This window comes from Bidens hawaiensis, unplaced genomic scaffold (genome assembly GCF_021521415.1).
Source record: "Bidens hawaiensis isolate Kalapana, Puna unplaced genomic scaffold, B.hawaiensis_p1.1 tig00004109_1, whole genome shotgun sequence".
Lineage (NCBI taxonomy): Eukaryota > Viridiplantae > Streptophyta > Magnoliopsida > Asterales > Asteraceae > Bidens > Bidens hawaiensis.
In genome coordinates this window covers 133,888-156,654 of record NW_027491243.1, presented here as the reverse complement: position 1 = coordinate 156,654, position 22,767 = coordinate 133,888, and the positions used below count along the sequence as shown (strand labels likewise).

The window sequence follows — 22,767 nt, the reverse complement described above, 5'->3', positions numbered from 1 at the left end:
CTAACGTATTAAAGGTGTTAAATATACTTTTACCATCGAATTTCGTTAGAATTTCCAAAATATAATTATTTGTAAGCTCGATTATACGATAAACAACGATTTTTATAATTAAACGATAAAAATAAATCCGTTGAGATCAATCGTTCAATTCATAACATACAAATCATAATTGTAACTCAATTCACATCGAAATCTTAAATTCGTTATACATATTATATCATTATAATTCACTCGTAATATCATTTAATTAGGATCCTTGTCGGTAATTCTTGAAGAGCATGATAATCGTTCATGTCGTAAACATTCTCGTTTGGCTTAATCGACCAGGTAAGTTTTATCATTCCCCTATTTTACTCGGTTTTCACAAACGTTTTGGGGACATATCCGTATATCATACTATACATACATATCTATATATACACACATACATATAAAAAATAACAAACGTGTAATTGTGTGTGATTAATCAAATCTACTTATGTGCTTATTTGTTTTTGTATGCAATCGTTTGACATATCCCCTTGGAGAGGGTTCTCATTCTATTGACCACTGCCCGATTCGCTTGGCAACGGTCTTATTCTATTTATTTTCTCATGGTTGATTTAACAGCGTCCAATTTGCTTGGCAATGGTTTAATTGACAATCTATTTGCTTATGGATTGATTTCATTACCACATTTATTACGTTTTGCTTATTTATTTTATTAACCTTATTTTTGGTGCAAAACTGGTGATAAACTCACTCAACATGTGTTGTTGACAAACTCTGTTTTCTACGCATATGCATGTTACATGAAGTTGAAGTATGGACCCTTAGAAAGACTTTAGGGTTATGATGTGGTCTCATTTATATATATTATTATATAAATATTCCATATTAATGACGTGGTCTCATTTATATATATTATTATACTTTTAAGTGGTTTTGAGTCAAATTTTTATTTAATATTATTAATATTTGTTTCACATGTGAGTTTAAAGGTTTCAAGAGTCATTGAGTCAAAACGGAGTCTTTTTACTAAACTTGAGACTAACGGAATATATTATTAGTTATTGTTGTTATTATTATTATACACATTTCTTAAAAAAATAATATATATATATATATATATATATATATATTGCAAGCAATTTAAGAGCTGTGTGTGTTATTGATTTTAATAATTGTCGTTTTTTGTTGCACACAGTAAATACGTTGAAGTCTTGAAGTGTGGCCCACTAGAGTAAAATTATCATGAACTCTCAGTAAGTATTGGGCTCGTTAAATAAATTTGAAGCTGGGCTGGATTAGTAGGGGTTTTTGGTTTGGAGTCGGTGATGTCTACAATATTTTAATAGGGTTTGGCAATTATAAAAGAAAGGAAGAAAAAAAACCTACGGGCGGTTTGGAATAAAACCCGCAAAACACAAAAGACAAGTCAACAGTGGCGTCGGCAGCAAGAAATTGAGTTTGGAGGCTGGTCTTTGAGCAAGAAGACGAAAGAGTTAATTTTGTTGATTGGATACTGTGCAGAGGAATAAATCGGAGGAGTTGACGGCAACTGTGTATTGGAAAGACCACTAGCATACGAAAAGGAATCCACTTGTTCTTGGAGCGTGGTGGCTGGAATATATTCATTCAGGAGGACCGTGGGTTTTTACAAGTAAAACCAAAGAACCCTACGGTAAGAATTGGGAGTAATAAGGTTCATTTATTTGTTGGTTTTATTTGTTAAACATTCTTTTCTTCAAGAATTGTTAGACATGAGTTTTGCTACTAGATTTGTTTTGTTTTCATTCATTATTATGGGTAGCTAAATACTTGAATTACCTAGGTTGAGATGAATACTGATTTTGTTTGACGGCTTACTTGGTTTTGACTTGTTACACGACATGATTATTATTGAAAAGCTTTATATAATTTGATCTTGGATGTGTTAAAATATTGTTTTTATATAATTATTGCTTTTGATTCCGCGTATAACTTTGATTGATTGATTATGTGTCGTTCGGTTAGGGTTCTACGTTTAGTTCATAGACTTGGTATTTTTGATCTATTTGTGGTTAGCAAGACCATAGGAATCTTTTATGCAATTAATTATTAAAATTCAATAGGTTCACCTTTCTTGAGACCGAGAGGTAATAGGAAGTCGGTTTGTCTAGTTTCTTTATTCGGCTAGGTTAGAATTGATCGAGAGCGAGATTTGGTCTTGTTCGGTTTAGATTTACGTGCGAATAGGTGTCCTAGATCAAGTTAAATATTGTTACCCCTTTATCCCTAGAGTTGCTAGTACCAATTTTTTAGCGGGTTTTGTGTCGTTGAGTCCAAGAGGAGATGCATCATTAGGGTACCTTAGTAATCTTTATCCCGGTATTCAATCTTCTTAGATTCATGAGGGTTAGTTGGTGAGACCGAGAGGTGATCTAGCGAACTTTAGTGAGCCTTAGTTGATTTATTTATTTTTACGATCCCGGTGTCGTGTGACTAGTTAATTCCGTTAGCCGTTGAACTGTCAATAGGAATCTTGCCTAGGTAGTTGTTTCTCTATATTCGTTAAAACCTCGTTAGTTTCGTTAAGTTTTCTCGTTAGCTCCATTAAGTTAAGTAAGTTAGTTAAATTAGTTTAAATTAAAAAAAAACCAAAATTAAAATCAATTAAATATTATTTTTTGGTAGGTCTTGTCTAGGGTTAGTGATCATTAGCGTTTATACGTGTCCTCGTGTTCGATACTTGGACTTCCTAGGTCTATACTACTTGCGATCGGTACACTTGCTGGTTGTGTGTGGTTAGGATTTTCGTTTTAAATTTAAAGCTTAGTTGTGAGGGTCATTCATTCTTTTAGACATATCATCCGATGCACACCAGGTTATAATGAAGACATGCATGAATTTAACATGTTGTATTTCTTTATTTGAATTGGTTGTGGTATTTGAGTTATGTGCGTGTATAATTGAAATAAAATAATTAATTAGATATTGTCATTTATACTTATGATAGTATCTTCGAGCTGTGAGCAATCGGATCACGCCCCGACATTTCCGCCTTAGGTTGGGGTGTGACAGCCGAGGCGCAAATTGTTGGTTCACAACTCACAATGCACTAACATACACTATTAGTGATAATATCTAATTATTTTATTAAATTCAAATCAAGTATACAAAATTCCAAAGAAATTACAAATAACCTAATAAATCAAATACTCTTGTTTATTTTAATAACCTAAAAGCCAAATAAACTAGGTTATTCAATAACTTCAACCATCTAAGATAAACATCCGACAATATGCGTAAAAATAGGTTTGTCAACAACACATGTCGAGTAAGTAATCACCAGCTTTTGATAATAAATATATATTATATATGAAATATACAAATCAATATCATGAGTATTAACAATCAAATGAAAGCAAGTAATTGGTGTCGTTTGGCCATGAATCAAGAACACGGTCGATGGCTACTAAGACGAACTAAATACAAATAATGGTGTCGTTTAGCCATAACTCACGAACAAGATCTTTGGATACTAAGACGGTGTATGATCATACTTTAATGTGATTATGATGGACCTCTCTGAATGCGATAAAATAAACAAGCATGTAAGCAGTTAGCGTATGTTTAACATTCTATTGATCAACAACACATTATTTGATATTTGCAAGTTATGTAAATAAGATATATAAAACTATTATAAGGTACGCATAAGGTCCCCAAAAGGTTTTGAAATCAGTAAAATAGGGGAGTGATTACTCACCTTATTAATTAGGCGAGTTAAACGATAAAATAAGATACTAAACGCGTCTTGAGCCTTGAGTGAGCTGACTGATCCAACACAAATGTCACAACCCAACCTAAGGTGGAAATGCCGGGGCGTGATCCGATTGTTCACAGCTCGAAGATACTATCATATATAAAATGTGACAATATCTAATTAATTACTTTATTAAAATAATACACACATCATCCAATTATAACAAACAATATACAAATATGAACATAAGCTCAATTAATATTTATCTTGATTATATCCTAAGGTCTTGTCTGCGTGTCCAAACTTCAATCTTCAATACAAGCAACCTGTATATGCGTATAAAATGGAGTTTGTCAACATAAAGTTGAGTGAGAATATCAGTAGTTTTGACACAATAATATAAATAAGCATAACGTGATAAGTGCGGTAAATATAATCAAACCATAAACAAGTATGTAGACCGTTGCCAAGCGAATCGGGCGTTGGTCAATAGCAGGAACACCCACTATACGAATGCATGAATAGTAATCCCAATATACGAACGAATGAATAGTAACACAAGTGAGCAAGTAGCACGTATGTTTGATTAAGTCACTCACAATTACACGTATGCATTTGTTTGATATATATATATATATATATATATATATATATATATATATATATATAGTATGAAATACGGATATGTACGCATATGTCCCCAAAACAGTTAGAAAAGTTGGTAAAATAGGGGAATGATAAACTCACTTTAGATTAATGACAAGCGTAATAAATGCGATTAAACGAGTTAACATAAGTAAGCTAGTAGCACGTATGTTTGATTAAGTCACCCTCAATTACACGTATGCATTTGTTTGAATATATATATAGTATGAAATACACGATGTCAGTAGCTGCCGCACAGTCCATGTAGACTCGATCAATGGGAAGCCATCGATTTTAGCTTCTATGAGTATCGGGGTTACAATTCTGTTGCGTGGATTTGAAGGAGGGAAACATATAGGTTGTTGGTTCCAAGCATTAGTTCTTTGCCGCTTAATGTTTCTTCCTCCCCCAAAACTTATCATGTTTATCTTGGCCACCTTCTTTTTATCCTTCTTTTCTGGCTGATCTCTTAGGAGGTGTGCCAATTCATCAGTCTTCATTGCCTCCTGATTCTTTTTTAAGTTGGAAGCGCTCGTTAGTATGGCAACCAACATCGTTATGGAAATCCCAAAACATCCCTGCATCGCATTTGCAAATTTGTTTAGAGATGGGACGGGGATGTCGAAAGCTGTACTTAGCCTCCTCGGTAGCCAGGATCTCTTGTGGAGTTTTGGTTAAAACTGAGAAGATTGGGATCTTTTCTCTTGTTTCTTCTGATGAGATGACCTTCCCTTGTCACCATATCTCTTGTGCTGGTAAGGCTTACGGCCTTTCGACAAAGGGTTGCAAGCTTTCTCATCTTTGAGGTAAGCCTCACCTCTTTAAAATGCTTCTTTCAAGGTTTGAGGGATGTTCTCGAGGAACCTCCTAAAAAGCTTCTAGGGTTGGATTGCATTCATGAAACGAAAACACGCATCTTTTCTATGGCTCCACTATAGCTTAAACCTTTTCTTTTGTACCTTTCAATGAAGGTCTTCAATTCTTCGTGATCCTTTTGTAGGATATGGTGTAACACCGCAACACATTGGTACATCTTTTTTGTTGAGTGAAGTTTTTCAGAAAATTTTCTCATAGGTCGTCGAAGGAGCACATGCTTCTAGATGGTAGCCATAAGAACAATTAACGAGCTGGACCTAAGAGGGTTTGCATAAACATGTGGCAACACACAGCATTGTTCCACCTTTTAACTGTAGCGGTTCCAATGAGCAGTTGTAAATGATCCTTTGGGTCTTCGGTCCCGCTATAAGTTTTCACGTTAGTCGGCATCTTGATCTTGGTTTTGAACTCAAATTTGGCTATCTGCTTAGAAAAGCAAGGTAGGGTGCTAGTTTGTAAGGTGAGTAAGGTTCAAGATGTGTCGGGCCAACATCGTTTCTTGACGCGTTATCCTAGACTAGTGTGCGAGCTGGCTGATTTATGGCGGGGAAGCCAAAAGGTACCTGCTACGTGAAGTATCCTGGCCATGGCTAACCATACTAGGTTAAGATTAGAGTTGCCGCCATATTTGGGTACGTGAGCCCGGGATGAGTAAATGACGAAGGCATTTAGTAGTTGGCAGCGATTGGCATGGACCTGCCCATGCTTCTTGCCAAGTTAAAATATCTTAAAGCCTTTTTAACGATAGTTGCTGTGGGAGGTGGTATAGCGGGCTAAGCTAGTTGAAGTAGCTGCTCCATAGTTTTCTCTTTGGTCCCTTGGAAAAGAAGTTAATCTTATCCTCCAAAGGTTTAGATTCCACCATCATTGGTCAAGTATAGTGTAGGAGTGTTTCGACTTGCTGGAGAAGGTGTAGTAGTATTTTCAAGGTTTGGCATATGAGAGACTGTTATTCCTGGCTCTTCGTTACAGGATAGTCGAACTCTCACCCCTTTTGATCGAACATTCTTCTTGAAGATAATCATTCAAAAACTCCCTAAGTAGGATAAAATTCTTTTGAACTCCTTCGTGGGTTATCTCCATGGTCCCATAGGAAACGACAAGTTGTCCCTTGGAGAGGATTTAACAACCTTAGAAGACGGTGATGTTAGAAACTGAGTTTTTGTAATGACGGTTCAGCCTCATGCCCGTCCGTTCTGAGGCCAACTAGAAGCGTATGGCAACAATGTGACCCTTTTATCGCAACCATAAACATCACAATAATCTTGGTACGATAACATGAGCATTGTCACATTGCTAATCACGTATGCTACAATCTTCCATGTATCCCCCACAATGCATCTACAATGTTTATTCAAGAACAAAGACGCCTTGATCCTTGGGTTACTTTCATAAACCTTGTTAACTTCATCTATCCTGTTTTGCTACTTGGATTTCTCTTTGGTGTTTAAGCTCATTATAGAACTACTCATCCCAACAAAGATTTTGACAACTTCATCCTCACCCAAATCACTTTTGATGATGTTCTCCTTTTTAAGAAGCTGCACGTCGTCAGCATTCTTGACGAGCCCACACATCAAACCCATGTATTCATTGAGCGGAAGCCGATTGGGGCAGGGGATTAGTGTTTCATAAGCAACCAAATTTCTTAATATAACCTCTGAATCGTTATTCAACGTAATAACAGGCAGTTTAATGTTGCTGTTATCCACGTATATGTTATCTATGCCTTCATCTTTCTTTAGATTGTGAAACTGGAATCCAGCTCTACCCCATAAAGTTCGGAAGCTGAAGGGATGGCGGTTTTATTTATGGTGAACGTTTTTAGACTTGTGATGGTTTGTTCATATACTTGAACAATTTCTTTCTGTGGAACTCTTTTGAGACATTTTGTAACATTCTTGATGAGGCATTCTGTACAGCTCAACAGGGGTAACATTTTCAAAGGGACGTTATTTATGATCGAACGATACATATAATGGAGCAGATGTTCTGCATGGGTAGGAGCTTGTAAAGCTAAACATAACTCAAGAGGTGAGTGGATCTCACTAAAAGATCGAAATATTGATGGTGAAAAATAATTACATGTTGAATGTAAAGCCTCATTGATTTCCTTCAACACTATAAAAGGAATTTGGTTCTCCACCATCATAATGTCTTGTGCCAATAATCTTTTATTGGTTGAATCAGCTTCGGGTTGTTTACGGTCATATGTCTCGAATAGATTAAGCAAGAAGAGACCATCGATGGCCAAAACCCAAGCCATGGAATCATTATCATCTTGCAAGAACGTGTCGTAACATGCTCGAATGCGATTAACATGTTTCTGGATTCTATCGACGACAGTGAGTCCAAAATCATTGATTTTGCGATCTTGCAGGACCCTTTGCAACAGCATGCGTTTTTTCTGTTGCATTTTGGTGTAGGGTCCAGGTCGAAAATGATGATAAAGATCGAACCCAATTTGTTGTGGTTTATAGGCATTTGGTTTTTTTGTGATTATGGTTTCAGGTACTAGGAAGATGGAAACAGGAGGGATTTCAATGTCGATTTCGAGGTGATGTTTGAAGCTTTCACTAACCCATTCTTTCTTTCTAGGGTCTGAAATCAATGATCGATCCATGGAGGCTATATGGTAATGAGATGGTTACACTCTGGTGTTGCTAAAACTATGTGAATGTGATGTCCTATATAACTATTAATAAGGCGTTGACTTGTGTGCTACTTGGTATTAGAAAAACGGTATATAATTAGTATTTAAAAGTGCATTTCATAACAAAAATAAAAGTGGGTGGTATTGGGATGGTAGAGGGATGGGTTTGGGACAGGTTTGGTAATTCTTAGTTACCTAACCAGGTACTCTAGATAATTTGTAAGGTAATTACTTATCAAGTGTTGGTTATACGAAATATAAATAGTATCATCAAATGCGTGTCCCAAAAAGATTTCCATGTAACAAAGCTACAATAATGAAACTTCGAAATAAAAACAGAAATATAAAGTGCCCTATTATTTGGACATCCAAATCTTAATTTGATACCCTATATACATTTGTTTCTAAATGCGGCATATATTTACTTTCACTTGTGAAAGTAGTATCTCACATATAGATCTATCAGCGGCTAAAGGTCCAAGGTGGATGGCAGCTATGCATGTGAAAATGTCACACATAAACAAAATGCTATTTGCTCTCTCATTCCTAGACCATCAACCGAAAATGTGGTTCGGTGGGTTTTCCAAATAAATACAACTCGGATGACACGTTTAACAATTTATGGGATATACTTGTGGTGCGATGATTTACTCAAATTCTAGGGTCATACACGTTTAGCCTGGTAGTAATAGCATCAATGGTTGAATTGTTCACTCAATTTTTGTTATTAACAGTTGGAAGCTCAATCGGCTTCATGTCAAAAATGCTTTTTTGAATGGTCATTCAAGTGAGGTTTTTATATGGATAAATGATGGTCATGTGAGTGTATATATATGTGTGTGTTATTTCATGTATTTTAATAGTTTTGATATGACGAACATGATTACTTTGAGTTTTTTGATGATTGCAGGTGTTCGATGCTTAAACGAGCTAACCCGGAGCCATTAAAACGATGATTAAACAAACTCCAAGATATAGGAAGCCTAAGAAAGGAAAGATGGATGTTATAGAATAATTTTGGAAGAGTTTGAACGAGAAACCTGAAGCCGATGCTAAAACTAATCAAGTGAGTTAACAAAAAGCGATCGGCTAATAAGTAAAATGAGCATATCCTGGGCTAGAAAATGAGTTACGGAACCCATAATATATGAATTTTGGGTTTCTTGATGAGAAGAATCCAAAAATGAAGTTATCTTTGATCGGGTATCGCGAAAACATGAGGCTATGCCCATCGCGAAATGCGATAGACATAAAAAAGCGTGAAAAACGGGTTTTGACCTATATCTTCTACTTTATGAACCCTAAACTGTTATCATGACTTCCAGCCGCTGTTAGGCGATTTTGGGTGAATTCTAGGGCTACCAATTATCTCTTGATTAATTCTAATGGCTTTTCTCATCATAATTGAAGATCTATCGATGACGATGCTTGGCTAATCTCTCGAGTCATACCCAGGACATAGAGTATTGTATTTATAATAGTTTTTCTCATGTTTTTAAGAACAACTAATTATAATTGTTTGTTATCAATCTGTGAGCACTGATGTTTGGTATTATTGTGCTTTAAGTCGGTTTTGGTTTATTTCGATCAAAACGTGTAGTTTACCAGTTGATGTGATACTTGTTTATAGGGTTCACAAATAGGGGTGATCTATGCATAGTCATTCCAGGTCCACGCATGTTGGAGATAGTTGTTATAAAATTGATTGAACCTAAAATGGATGAAATATCAGATAGATGAGGACTAGAAATTGCTGAATCAACTACTCCTTGTTAGTTTGAATGTGATAAAGCGTACATTTGCCCTTATTTAAGTCACATTGGCAAGGACCGTTTGATAACTAGTGTCGTGTGTTAGTAATTGTTGATGCCTAAGGTTTAACTAGTTAACCAACCTGATTTGATTATTGATAATTAATCGGTTAAAAGACTTGAGATTGTTGTTTGTTACATACTTGAACCCCGGGTGTGATTTGCTTTTGTGAACTGTTTGAACTTTGAATTATTTTCTTGCTTAATATTAAAACCAAATTATTCCTAGTGTGATCATAACTCTTAACTGCTACTTCATAAGGTTAGAAATTGATTACATGTTATAGTGACCACATACTCCTTGTGGTTCGACACCCTACTTGCCCTAAATAGCTTAAGATGATTAGGACAGTTGTTTAATATTATTTTTTACTAGATAGCGACAATCAATTATACAAAGCCTTAGATGGTCTTTGTTAGGGATTCGGGTATTGCAACACACACACAAACACAAATAATACTACAAGAGAAAATATAAACGAAGATGACACACGAGATTTACGTGGTTCGGTCGGCTGACCTACGTCCATGTGCTGCAACCAGGATACTTTTCTTATTGCTTTCTGCATCACTCGTGATGAGGAATTACAAGTACAAGATACTATTTATAATAACAAGATTAGGGTTAACAACTTGTTCCCCAAGAAAACAATAATGGGCTTTAATTAAATAAATGGGCCAGGTCTGCCACAACTGTCACACCCGGCCCTGAGCGGCGGAAACAGCCGGGCGCGCGCGAGTGGGAATTGATACTTAAGCACGGGCCATTGCAAACATTCAAAGTAAGATTTTCATTGCGCATGAAAAGTTTAATACAAATACATTACATTGTTTAAAAATTATAAAAACATCCAAGTATAAAAATTATTGAAGATTTCCACGCCATATCCCCATGCGCAGCGGGAACAACCACGCGCATCGAAGGGATAGAACTAAAATCTTCCAAAAAGCTAGTTTAGATGTTCAGCGTGAGGTGCTCTAAGTGTGACTCCATGCGCTACCTAGTTATCTCCTGAAAGACACGTAAAAACATTTGAATCAGTATAAACTGAGTGAGTTCACAAGTCTTAGTAACTTGATAAATCGTATTGCATCATAATCTTGATACAAATCATTCTGAAACATAATTCTGATAGCATCATTAAAACACATGCTTGGTAAGACATAGTTATATCAACATATTCTGATAAAATCGTTCCGCGGGTTACGCGCGAACATTTCTGGGAACTGTGCTCGTCTATGCAAAGTGGCGCTGCCACTACGAGCTAAAATAAGTAATACCGTCCCGCGGGTTACGCGCGAACGTTTCAGGAACATGTGCTCGTCCATGCAAAGTGGCGCTGCCACTACGAGCTAAAATAATAATACCGTCCCGCGGGTTACGCGCGGACGTTGTGCCGGAAAACAAGGCGCTCGTCCATGCAAAGAGGCGCGACCCCTACGAGCGGGTTCAAACCCATAGTACTGCCCCATGACCATACTAGGCACTCGTCCATGCAAAGAGGTGCGACCCCTACGAGTGGGTGGATCAAACCAGCAGTCCCTACCCTTAGAGTTCCAATGGTAAAGTGATCACTTACTCGAGTTCTAGCGCACATACATCGAAAACCTTAGATAACCGTTTGCATTACTCATCATGAAACATAACTTAAACACATAATCGCTTGCATAGCTTGTAAGTATACCATGATAAAACATTATTTAAGTACGTGTCCCTCGCCCCGAAAACAGTTTAAAAATAGTGAAAACAGTGAAAATAGGGGCTGTGAGACTCACCTGTGGTTCTTGTTAAGGGATTAATCGAGATTCGGGTTTTCTTGGTGTTGGCCTCGGAATCGAAGGTCTAGAATACGATTAAATAACAAGTATATATATTAAGATCAAGAAATAGGAGAATATAAGGGTTGGATAGTAGGTCTCAAGGTTATATTCTCGGCTTACCTAGTAACAGGATCGGAGCTGGAAACAACGGATGCTTGGGAGAGGATTAGTGCAAGTTTGTAGTTCTTTGAAGTGTGTTTTGGGTGATAATTTAGGTTACAAATTTATAGGCAAACTCAAGGGAACACAATCCCTTGCTTTAGGGGATTGAAATCTTTTCATATCTAGGTGTAATGATGATAAAGTATGGAAATTATTATTGTTTATTGTTTACTTAAAAGTGGAGGAGTGGACAAAAGATCTTGATTTGATTTGGACAGGACATGCAGGTCTGGGGTTGGTGAGAATAGGGTGGCTGACAGTTGACTTTTCATGTTACAGTGTGCTTTTTCAGGTACTTTTGTCAGTGTACAGTAAAAAAAAAGTGGAAAATCTCTGAAACACGCTACTGTTTCCTTTTGGGCGGGAGTAATCTCCTTATGTCTGGAGAATAGACTAAGTGTTCTGTGCGCATCACTTTGTGCGCATAGCTTTCTGCGTGAAGGACATTTCTTTGCTGCGGGTAGGTGCGTAACCTTCTCGCAGTTAGGGACATTGAGTTTCATTTGTAGATTCTCCAGGTGGTCTTGGTATTTCAACATAGTGATCAGTCATGTTGAAGTCAATTCCATCTTGGAGCTTCAGACAAACTAGCTCTCAATGTTCCCGCCATGCGGGGAGGTTAGTTCCCTTCCGCACGCGCATAAACGATGTAGGATGCACCCGCCTTAGCATCATGCGGGATGGTCAACCCATAGACAACATAACGTTAAGTTACATGAAAACATAAAGCCAAAACATTCACGCATGGCGCATATAACATATGCTCACGCTGGTTCTTAACATGGTGCGCTCGCGCAGGGCGCACATAACAAATGCACGCGCTGACTAACATGGCGCGCTCGCGCAGGGCGCACATAACAAATGCACGCGCTGACTAACATGGCGCGCTCGCGCAGGGCGCACATAACAAATGCACGCGCTGACTAACATGGCGCGCATCATATTTACAATCACCTAATTATTAGGTTGATTACTTAGTTTAGGGGATTGGGAATTTACCGGGTGTCACATTCTCCCCTCGTTAAACGAATTTCGTCCCGAAATTTAGGAGACGTTGCTGGCAGAAGCCATGTTCTGAAAGAGGTGTGGGTATTTCTTGCGCATTTGGTCTTCTCTTTCCCAAGTGAATTCAGGCCCACGCCTCGAGTTCCATTGGACCCTTACTAACTTGATTTTGCTCCTGCGTAACTTTTGTTCTTTCCAATCGGTTACTGCTATAGGTTCTTCTACGAAGTGCAGCTGTTTGTCGATGTGAATCTCTTCCAACGGCAAAATCAACGTTTCGTCAGATAAGCACTTTTTGAGGTTGGACACATGAAACGTATCATGAACTCCACTGAGTTCGGCGGGTAAACGGAGTTTATAAGCAACCGGACCGATCCTTTCCAGGATCTCGAATGGTCCAATGAAGCGCGGATTCAACTTTCCTCGCTTGCCGAAACGGGGGACTCCTTTCCATGGAGAGACTTTCAAAAGTACTTTATCCCCTACTTGAAATTCCAATGGTTTCCTTCGCACATCTGCGTAGCTCTTCTGTCTGTCGCGCGCTGTCTTAAGGCGATCCCTTATCTGAAAAATCTTGTCTGTTGTTTCTTGGATCAACTCTGGACCAGTCATTTGCTTGTCACCTACTTCAGCCCAGCACAGTGGGGATCTACACTTGCGCCCATACAAAGCTTCGAACGGCGCAGCCTTAATGCTTGTGTGATAGCTGTTGTTGTAAGAAAATTCAACCAATGGGAGATGAGTATCCCAGCTACCTTCGAAATCGATTGCGCACGCGCGTAGCATATCTTCCAATGTCTGGATTGTTCGCTCGCTTTGCCCATCCGTTTGAGGATGATATGCCGTACTCATGTCAAGACGAGTACCTAAAGCCCCTTGTAACGATCTCCAAAACCTTGATGTGAACCGACTATCTCTATCAGAAATGATGGACACTGGGACTCCATGTTTTGAAACTACTTCTCGAATATACAGTCGGGCTAACTTTTCCATCTTATCGGTTTCCTTGATAGGCAGGAAGTGCGCTGACTTAGTTAGCCGATCCACAATAACCCATATTGTGTCATAACCCCCAGGTGTCCTTGGCAGTTTGGTGATGAAGTCCATAGAGATTTGTTCCCACTTCCACATGGGAATTTCTGGCTGTTGAAGCAACCCTGATGGTTTCTGGTATTCAGCCTTTACCTTCGAACACGTCAGGCACTTACTGACATACGTCGCGATGGCGCCTTTAAGATTGGGCCACCAATACAGCGTTTTAACATCTTGGTACATCTTGTCTGCGCCAGGATGTACGGAATACCGCGTCTTGTGAGCTTCGTTCAATACCTGCTCGCGCAATCCTCCCTTGAGAGGGACCCATATGCGGTTAGCGAAATATAGATTGCCGTTCTCTTTAAGTTCCAAATTCTTAACCATACCCCCAAGGCATTCGTTTTTAACAAACTCTGGTTTCAAGGCTTCTTGCTGAGCGTCTCGGATGCGGGTAGAGAGATCTGCGCGAATGGTCAACCTTAGAGCCTTGACTCGTAGCGTTTTTATTCGCTCCTTCCTACTTAGCGCGTCTGCTACCACATTCGCCTTTCCAGGGTGGTACTTAATCTCACAATCATAATCGTTCAACAACTCCACCCATCTTCGTTGCCTCATGTTTAAATCCTTTTGATCAAATATATGCTGAAGGCTCTTGTGATCCGTAAAGATTATACACTTTGTACCATAGAGGTAATGGCGCCAAATCTTTAGCGCGAAGACAACCGCTCCAAGTTCTAAATCATGCGTTGTGTAGTTCTTTTCATTGGTCTTGAGTTGGCGTGAGGCATACGCTATGACTTTGTCTCGCTGCATAAGGACACATCCAAGTCCCTGATGTGAAGCGTCGCAGTAAACAACAATGTCATCCATCCCCTCGGGCAAAGACAAAATTGGCGCACTACATAACTTCTGTTTCAACATTTGAAATGCTGTTTCCTGATTTTCGCCCCAAACAAACTTCTTGTCTTTCTGAGTTAGCGCGGTCAGAGGTAGAGCTATTTTGGAGAAGTTCTCAATGAAGCGTCGATAGTAGCCAGCTAGTCCTAGGAATTGCCTCACCTCAGTTGGGGTTTTTGGCGCTTCCCAGTTTTCGATGGCCTTGACTTTGGAAGGATCAACGTGAATTCCTTTCTCGTTTACAACGTGACCGAGAAAGTGAACTTCTCTAAGCCAAAACTCGCACTTGGAAAACTTCGCATACAACTTTTCTTTCCTCAACAATTCCAAAATCAATCTCAGGTGTTGCTCATGCTCGGCCTTGGTCCGTGAGTAAATCAGAATATCATCTATAAACACAATCACAAATTTGTCCAAGTATGGTTTGCACACGCGGTTCATCAGATCCATGAACACAGCCGGCGCATTAGTTAGCCCGAAAGGCATTACTAAGAACTCATAATGGCCGTATCTAGTTCGGAAGGCTGTTTTCGGCACATCTTCCTCATGGACCCTAAGTTGGTGGTATCCTGACCGTAGATCTATCTTCGAATAATAACTGGATCCCTGCAACTGGTCAAATAAGTCGTCAATCCTCGGTAAGGGGTACCGATTCTTGACTGTCAGCTTGTTCAGTTCCCTGTAGTCAATACACATTCTGAACGAACCATCCTTCTTCTTAACAAACAGTACTGGAGCTCCCCAAGGTGAAAAGCTTGGGCGTATGAAACCCTTATCCAATAGTTCCTGTAACTGATTGGATAGCTCTTGCATCTCAGATGGAGCTAGTCGATAAGGCGCTCGAGCTACTGGCGCAGCTCCTGGGACTAAATCAATACGAAACTCGACTTGTCGCGGCGGCGGTAATCCGGGCAAATCTTCAGGAAAAACTTCTGGAAATTCGCGCACTACTGGTAAGTCTTCAATTCTTCGCTCATCTCCTTTCTTCTCTACGACATGCGCCAGGAAGGCGTAGCACCCTTTCCTTAGGCACTTTCGCGCCTTTAGGCACGAAATCAGTTTCGTCGCAACTCCCCTTCTTTCCCCTTGAATTACCAAGGTTTCTCCGTTCAACAGTGGGATCCGAACCTGCTTCTCATGGCAAATAACTTCCGCGCGGTTCTCGACTAACCAATCCATACCTACCACAATGTCAAAACTTCCCAAGTCTATTGGCAACAAGTTAATATTGAACCCGTGACCTCCCATGACTATAACACATTGTTCAGTTCTTTCGTTCGCGCATAACTGCCTACCATTGGCTAGTTCTATAGTATAAGGCGTGTCTAGTCTACTGGTTGCTAGGCCTAGGGAGTCTTTAAACTCAGGGGATATAAAACTTAGGTCAGCGCCAGTATCAAATAAGACAGATGCAAAATGTCCGTTAAGCAAAAACGTACCGGTTACCACATTCGGCTCTTCTTTAGCTTCGCCTGCGCCGATCACAAAAGCTCTTCCGCGAGCTTGGTTTCCCTTTTGCGGGCAATCCCGACTAAAATGCCCTGGCTTCCCGCATGCGTAGCAGTTGTCGCTTGCTCCAGCTTCTCTGACACGGCAATTCATCGTCTTGTGCCCTGGTCTGCCACATTTGGCACATTCGATTCTTGCGCATTCACCCTCGTGGTGATACTTGCATTTGTTGCACCATGGGCGAGGCCCGCTGTATCCTTTTCGTGGTGGCTCCGCGGCCTGAATCGCGTAAACCCTTGCGCTTTCCTGCTTCTTGAACGGTGGCTGCTTGGTGTCGGACCCTCGGTGGTGAGAGTTCCATTTCCTTTTGGGATCAGAGGTTCGCTGCTCGATTCCGCGCGTAGTCAACATACCTGCACGGATCGTATCCCTTGTAAGGGTAATGGCCCGCGCTACCGCCTCATCAAAGGTTGGAGGCGCTGCGGCGTTGAGCGGAACCCTAACAACAGGAGGTAACCCAAAAATATACCTCTCGATCTTCTTTTCCTCCGTGTTTGCCATATCTGGCACCAACTGGCAAAGTTCGTTGAACCGGTTGTTGTAGGCGTCGATATCCGTTCCTACCATGGTGTGGTTCCAGAATTCCTGTTGTAGACTCTGGATTTCTGCGCGAGAGCAGAACTTCCTCATCATCATCTCCTTCAGTTCCTCCCAGGTCTTGTGGAGAGCAACTTCTCGCCCCAATGTTTTCGTTTGAAGCTTCCACCAAGACGAAGCTGCCTCTTGGAACATACAGGTCGCGTAAAGGACCTTCTGGTTCTCACTACATCCGCTAATGGAGAGAACTGTCTCCATCTTGTCAATCCAGTTGTAGAGCCCAATGGCCCCTTCGGTTCCCTTGAATGGCCAAGGCTTACAGGCCATGAATGTCTTATAGGAGCATCCTTTGTCCAAGGCTCCTGATTCGGGTTCTGGGGTCTCATTCTGACGACCCTGACTTGATTCGGCCTTGCTGGCCTCATGTGCCGCAATCGCTTGCGCGATTATTTCCGCGAGTTCCTCGGGTGTCATGGTAATTCCTTTGGCTTTAGTTGGAGGCATTCTCGCTTTAAAAGAGTGAAAATATCAGACTTAGCGCATGTACTCTGAGCACATAATGTTATCATTATTTACTAGACAGTGTGACCCGTGTTCCTAAGTGTGTGTATAGTTTCTTTTGAAAGTATTTTCTTTGAAAAATATTTCATGCGATTCCCCAACGGTTATAGTCTAGGTTAAAACTTCTTTTCCTAGTTCGCTATAACCAGTGCTCTGATACCAATCTGTCACACCCGGCCCTGAGCGGCGGAAACAGCCGGGCGCGCGCGAGTGGGAATTGATACTTAAGCACGGGCCATTGCAAACATTCAAAGTAAGATTTTCATTGCGCATGAAAAGTTTAATACAAATACATTACATTGTTTAAAAATTATAAAAACATCCAAGTATAAAAATTATTGAAGATTTCCACGCCATATCCCCATGCGCGGCGGGAACAACCACGCGCATCGAAGGGATAGAACTAAAATCTTCCAAAAAGCTAGTTTAGATGTTCAGCGTGAGGTGCTCTAAGTGTGACTCCATGCGCTACCTAGTTATCTCCTGAAAGACACGTAAAAACATTTGAATCAGTATAAACTGAGTGAGTTCACAAGTCTTAGTAACTTGATAAATCGTATTGCATCATAATCTTGATACAAATCATTCTGAAACATAATTCTGATAGCATCATTAAAACACATGCTTGGTAAGACATAGTTATATCAACATATTCTGATAAAATCGTTCCGCGGGTTACGCGCGAACATTTCTGGGAACTGTGCTCGTCTATGCAAAGTGGCGCTGCCACTACGAGCTAAAATAAGTAATACCGTCCCGCGGGTTACGCGCGAACGTTTCAGGAACATGTGCTCGTCCATGCAAAGTGGCGCTGCCACTACGAGCTAAAATAATAATACCGTCCCGCGGGTTACGCGCGGACGTTGTGCCGGAAAACAAGGCGCTCGTCCATGCAAAGAGGCGCGACCCCTACGAGCGGGTTCAAACCCATAGTACTGCCCCATGACCATACTAGGCACTCGTCCATGCAAAGAGGTGCGACCCCTACGAGTGGGTGGATCAAACCAGCAGTCCCTACCCTTAGAGTTCCAATGGTAAAGTGATCACTTACTCGAGTTCTAGCGCACATACATCGAAAACCTTAGATAACCGTTTGCATTACTCATCATGAAACATAACTTAAACACATAATCGCTTGCATAGCTTGTAAGTATACCATGATAAAACATTATTTAAGTACGTGTCCCTCGCCCCGAAAACAGTTTAAAAATAGTGAAAACAGTGAAAATAGGGGCTGTGAGACTCACCTGTGGTTCTTGTTAAGGGATTAATCGAGATTCGGGTTTTCTTGGTGTTGGCCTCGGAATCGAAGGTCTAGAATACGATTAAATAACAAGTATATATATTAAGATCAAGAAATAGGAGAATATAAGGGTTGGATAGTAGGTCTCAAGGTTATATTCTCGGCTTACCTAGTAACAGGATCGGAGCTGGAAACAACGGATGCTTGGGAGAGGATTAGTGCAAGTTTGTAGTTCTTTGAAGTGTGTTTTGGGTGATAATTTAGGTTACAAATTTATAGGCAAACTCAAGGGAACACAATCCCTTGCTTTAGGGGATTGAAATCTTTTCATATCTAGGTGTAATGATGATAAAGTATGGAAATTATTATTGTTTATTGTTTACTTAAAAGTGGAGGAGTGGACAAAAGATCTTGATTTGATTTGGACAGGACATGCAGGTCTGGGGTTGGTGAGAATAGGGTGGCTGACAGTTGACTTTTCATGTTACAGTGTGCTTTTTCAGGTACTTTTGTCAGTGTACAGTAAAAAAAAAGTGGAAAATCTCTGAAACACGCTACTGTTTCCTTTTGGGCGGGAGTAATCTCCTTATGTCTGGAGAATAGACTAAGTGTTCTGTGCGCATCACTTTGTGCGCATAGCTTTCTGCGTGAAGGACATTTCTTTGCTGCGGGTAGGTGCGTAACCTTCTCGCAGTTAGGGACATTGAGTTTCATTTGTAGATTCTCCAGGTGGTCTTGGTATTTCAACATAGTGATCAGTCATGTTGAAGTCAATTCCATCTTGGAGCTTCAGACAAACTAGCTCTCAATGTTCCCGCCATGCGGGGAGGTTAGTTCCCTTCCGCACGCGCATAAACGATGTAGGATGCACCCGCCTTAGCATCATGCGGGATGGTCAACCCATAGACAACATAACGTTAAGTTACATGAAAACATAAAGCCAAAACATTCACGCATGGCGCATATAACATATGCTCACGCTGGTTCTTAACATGGTGCGCTCGCGCAGGGCGCACATAACAAATGCACGCGCTGACTAACATGGCGCGCTCGCGCAGGGCGCACATAACAAATGCACGCGCTGACTAACATGGCGCGCTCGCGCAGGGCGCACATAACAAATGCACGCGCTGACTAACATGGCGCGCATCATATTTACAATCACCTAATTATTAGGTTGATTACTTAGTTTAGGGGATTGGGAATTTACCGGGTGTCACAACAACTCTTAATTTAATTAGTCTGCCACAAAAGATGTCTTCTAACCTGGGCCCAATTAAGCCTCCATAAACCCAACAATCTCACACTTGGAGGGTTGATAATCTTCAAACTGCCTTCCATTATGATCACTTGTACCTCTTATAATCTTCCTCGTCTTCCTGGTTGCATCTGCCTTCTCATCAGTTAACCTGAATGCCCGTTGAAGCTCCCTCGAGCTCCAACACATCAGTCATGGCTACCAATGCCACTAACTCGTTCTCTATCCCTACCGGCTCCCACTTACACGAACTGTCGAATCCTGGAATACCTTGAGAACAAACAACACTCTCCATATTAAGCAGGTAATCTTCTGGAGAGACTTTAACCGCTGAAACACTGGTTCTCTTAACCCACCGTCTGGTAACTTTGGCTAAAGCTTTGACTGGTCGACTACCAGTGCTCCCACTGCCACGAAAACTCCTGATTGGTTTCTCTGAACCTTTTCTAGCACGTTTAACCTGAATCTGACATGTGGCTCTGGTTTTATCTCCTGCAAAACAAACCTTCTTCTACCCACTAGACTCTATGAACCGAACTTTGGTCTTCTTCTGAACTGGGTCGGTCACTCCCTCAGACGATAAACTGACCATATACAACGAACCCCTCTTTCTTCCTCGAGCTATGACAAGATTTCCCTTAACAACTTTCCACTGCCTGTTCCCAAATTTAACTTCATGCCCCTGTTCATCCAACAGCCCATCAGAAATAAACTTTTTCTTTAAGCTTGGAATCACTCTGACATCCTTCAAGGTCCATGAACCGACTGAAGTAACTAAATTCATGTCACCCATGCCCGTAACATCAAGAACATCATTGTTCGCCGGTCTAACCTTACCAAAATCACCTTCCTTCAAATTCTGCAATGCTTCACTGCTGTGGGTTGCATGAAATGAAGCACCAGAATCCATGACCCAGGAATCAACATTACCCTCAACACTAAGAACTAAAGCCTCGTCCTCTGAGTATTTTTCTGCTGTGTTGACTTCTTTCTTTTCATTCTTATCATTCGAACACTGATTCCTAAAGTGTCCCGTCTCGTTACAGTTCCAACATACCACATCCTTCCGAGTCCTAGACTGACTCCTTTTCCTATTCCCGCTCCCACTACCTCTGTTATTTTTTCTTCCTCTTCCAGCATACATTAAATCACCCGATGATTCACCTGAATTTCTTCGTTTAACGTCTTTGCCTAGAATAAGATCCCGAATCCCATCAAAAGTGAACTCGCTGGTAGAACTAGTAATCGCTATAACAGTTCCCGACCAGCTATCAGGCAAGGATGATAACAGTAGTAGAGCCTGAACCTCATCCTTGAATTTGATACTAACTGACCCAAGTCTTGACAAAATCGAGTTAAAATTGTTGATGTGCACTGTAACTGAACTTCATTCTTTCATCTTCGTGTTCACCAATTCACGAATCAAGAAAACCTTATTAGCTGCCGAAGGCTTCTCGTACATATTAAACAATGCATTCATTATCCCGCGCGCTATGATTTCCTTCAAGATGTTGAACACAACATCCTTCGATAACGACAATCTAATCACTTCCTTGGCTTTCTTATCCAAAGTTTCCCACTCATCTGGTTGTATCTTCTCCGGTCTTTCACCCAATACCATGTCCAAATCCTTCTGAACCAGCAAATCCTCTATTTGCATTTTCCACCAACCAACGTCTCTACCATCAAACTTCTCAATCTGAAGTTTCCTGCTCTCAGCCATTATCTCAAACTAAGAATTCTCTAACTTTGGATCTAGGTAACAATATCAAGAAAAACTTCGGACCAACAAAATAACCCCGAAAGTCACCACAAAACCACTCGGCTAAACTGCCTGATAAATATGCCAAAAACCCAAAACCTAATCAAGAATCAAAAACTGAAATGAACTGGAAACGCAAACCTGCTCCTTTGGTTTCTTTCTGATTGAGATTAAGCAACAAACAAAAATAATTTCTTTTGTTGCAATATGACGATGCAAGCAAGAGAATTAAAAAACCCTACTGCCTTTTCTTTTCTTCTTGATCGAACAACACAATAATGAATAATACCAATTAATAAGCCTCCTGCTTACTTGGTTAATATGTGGTGATGCATAAACTCACAAAAGACAAAACAAATTAGAAAACCAAATTCAACATCTCTTTGTTTGTCGTATTTTGGTGATAAGCTCCAAAACAAATAGTGGGGTTGTAAATAAAGACCAACGAACGGGATTATGGCGGCTGCCAAAACACTAAACCCTAGTTCGACACCAACTATCCTCTCGCTATCGTGTTTCTCCCGTGTGTAACCGTAACCACGGCTCTTGATACCACTTGTTAGGGATTCGGGTATTACAACACACACACAAACACAAATAATACTGCAAGAGAAAATATAAACGAAGATGACACATGAGATTTACGTGGTTCAGTCGGCTGACCTACGTCCACGGGCTGCAGCCAGGATACTTTTCTTATTGCTTTCTGCCTCACTCGTGAAGAGGAATTACAAGTACAAGATACTATTTATAATAACAGGATTAGGGTTAACAACTTGTTCCCTAAGAAACAATAATGGGCTTTAATTAAATAAACGGGCCAGGCCTGCCACAACTCTTAATTTAATTAGTCTGCCACAAAAGATGTCTTTTAACCTGGGCCCAATTAAGCCTCCATAAACCCAAGAGTCTTAAACAAGCACCAGTTTTCTTGATTGTGGTTAAGCACACTTCTTCTACATAATGGCTTCACCTGCAATGCAATTGGGCTAACACTTCCATGTTTGTTTTATAAAGAAACTCATGCATAATGTACTTGCTTAATGTTGATGATTTGATTATGACTAGAATCCAGATATCAATTGATTAAAAAATTAGTTTGCTATCAAAGATATTGAAGACGTGAATTATACCTGAATTATTTTCTTCTTCTTAAAGTTACCTAAAATGACGATGGTTTTTGATTCTCAATTGGTCAAGGTATGCTCATGACATACTTAAACAAGTGGATTTACTAGTTTAAAACCCGTTCATATTCCTTTAGC

General features: G+C 40.2%; 1 pseudogene; it reads right to left on the bottom strand.

Annotated features, from left to right (window-relative positions):
- Positions 1-6,429: 6,429 nt before the first annotated feature.
- LOC143625551 (putative UPF0481 protein At3g02645) lies at positions 6,430-20,035 on the bottom strand (annotated as a pseudogene).
- Between the last annotated feature and the right edge of the window lie 2,732 nt (positions 20,036-22,767).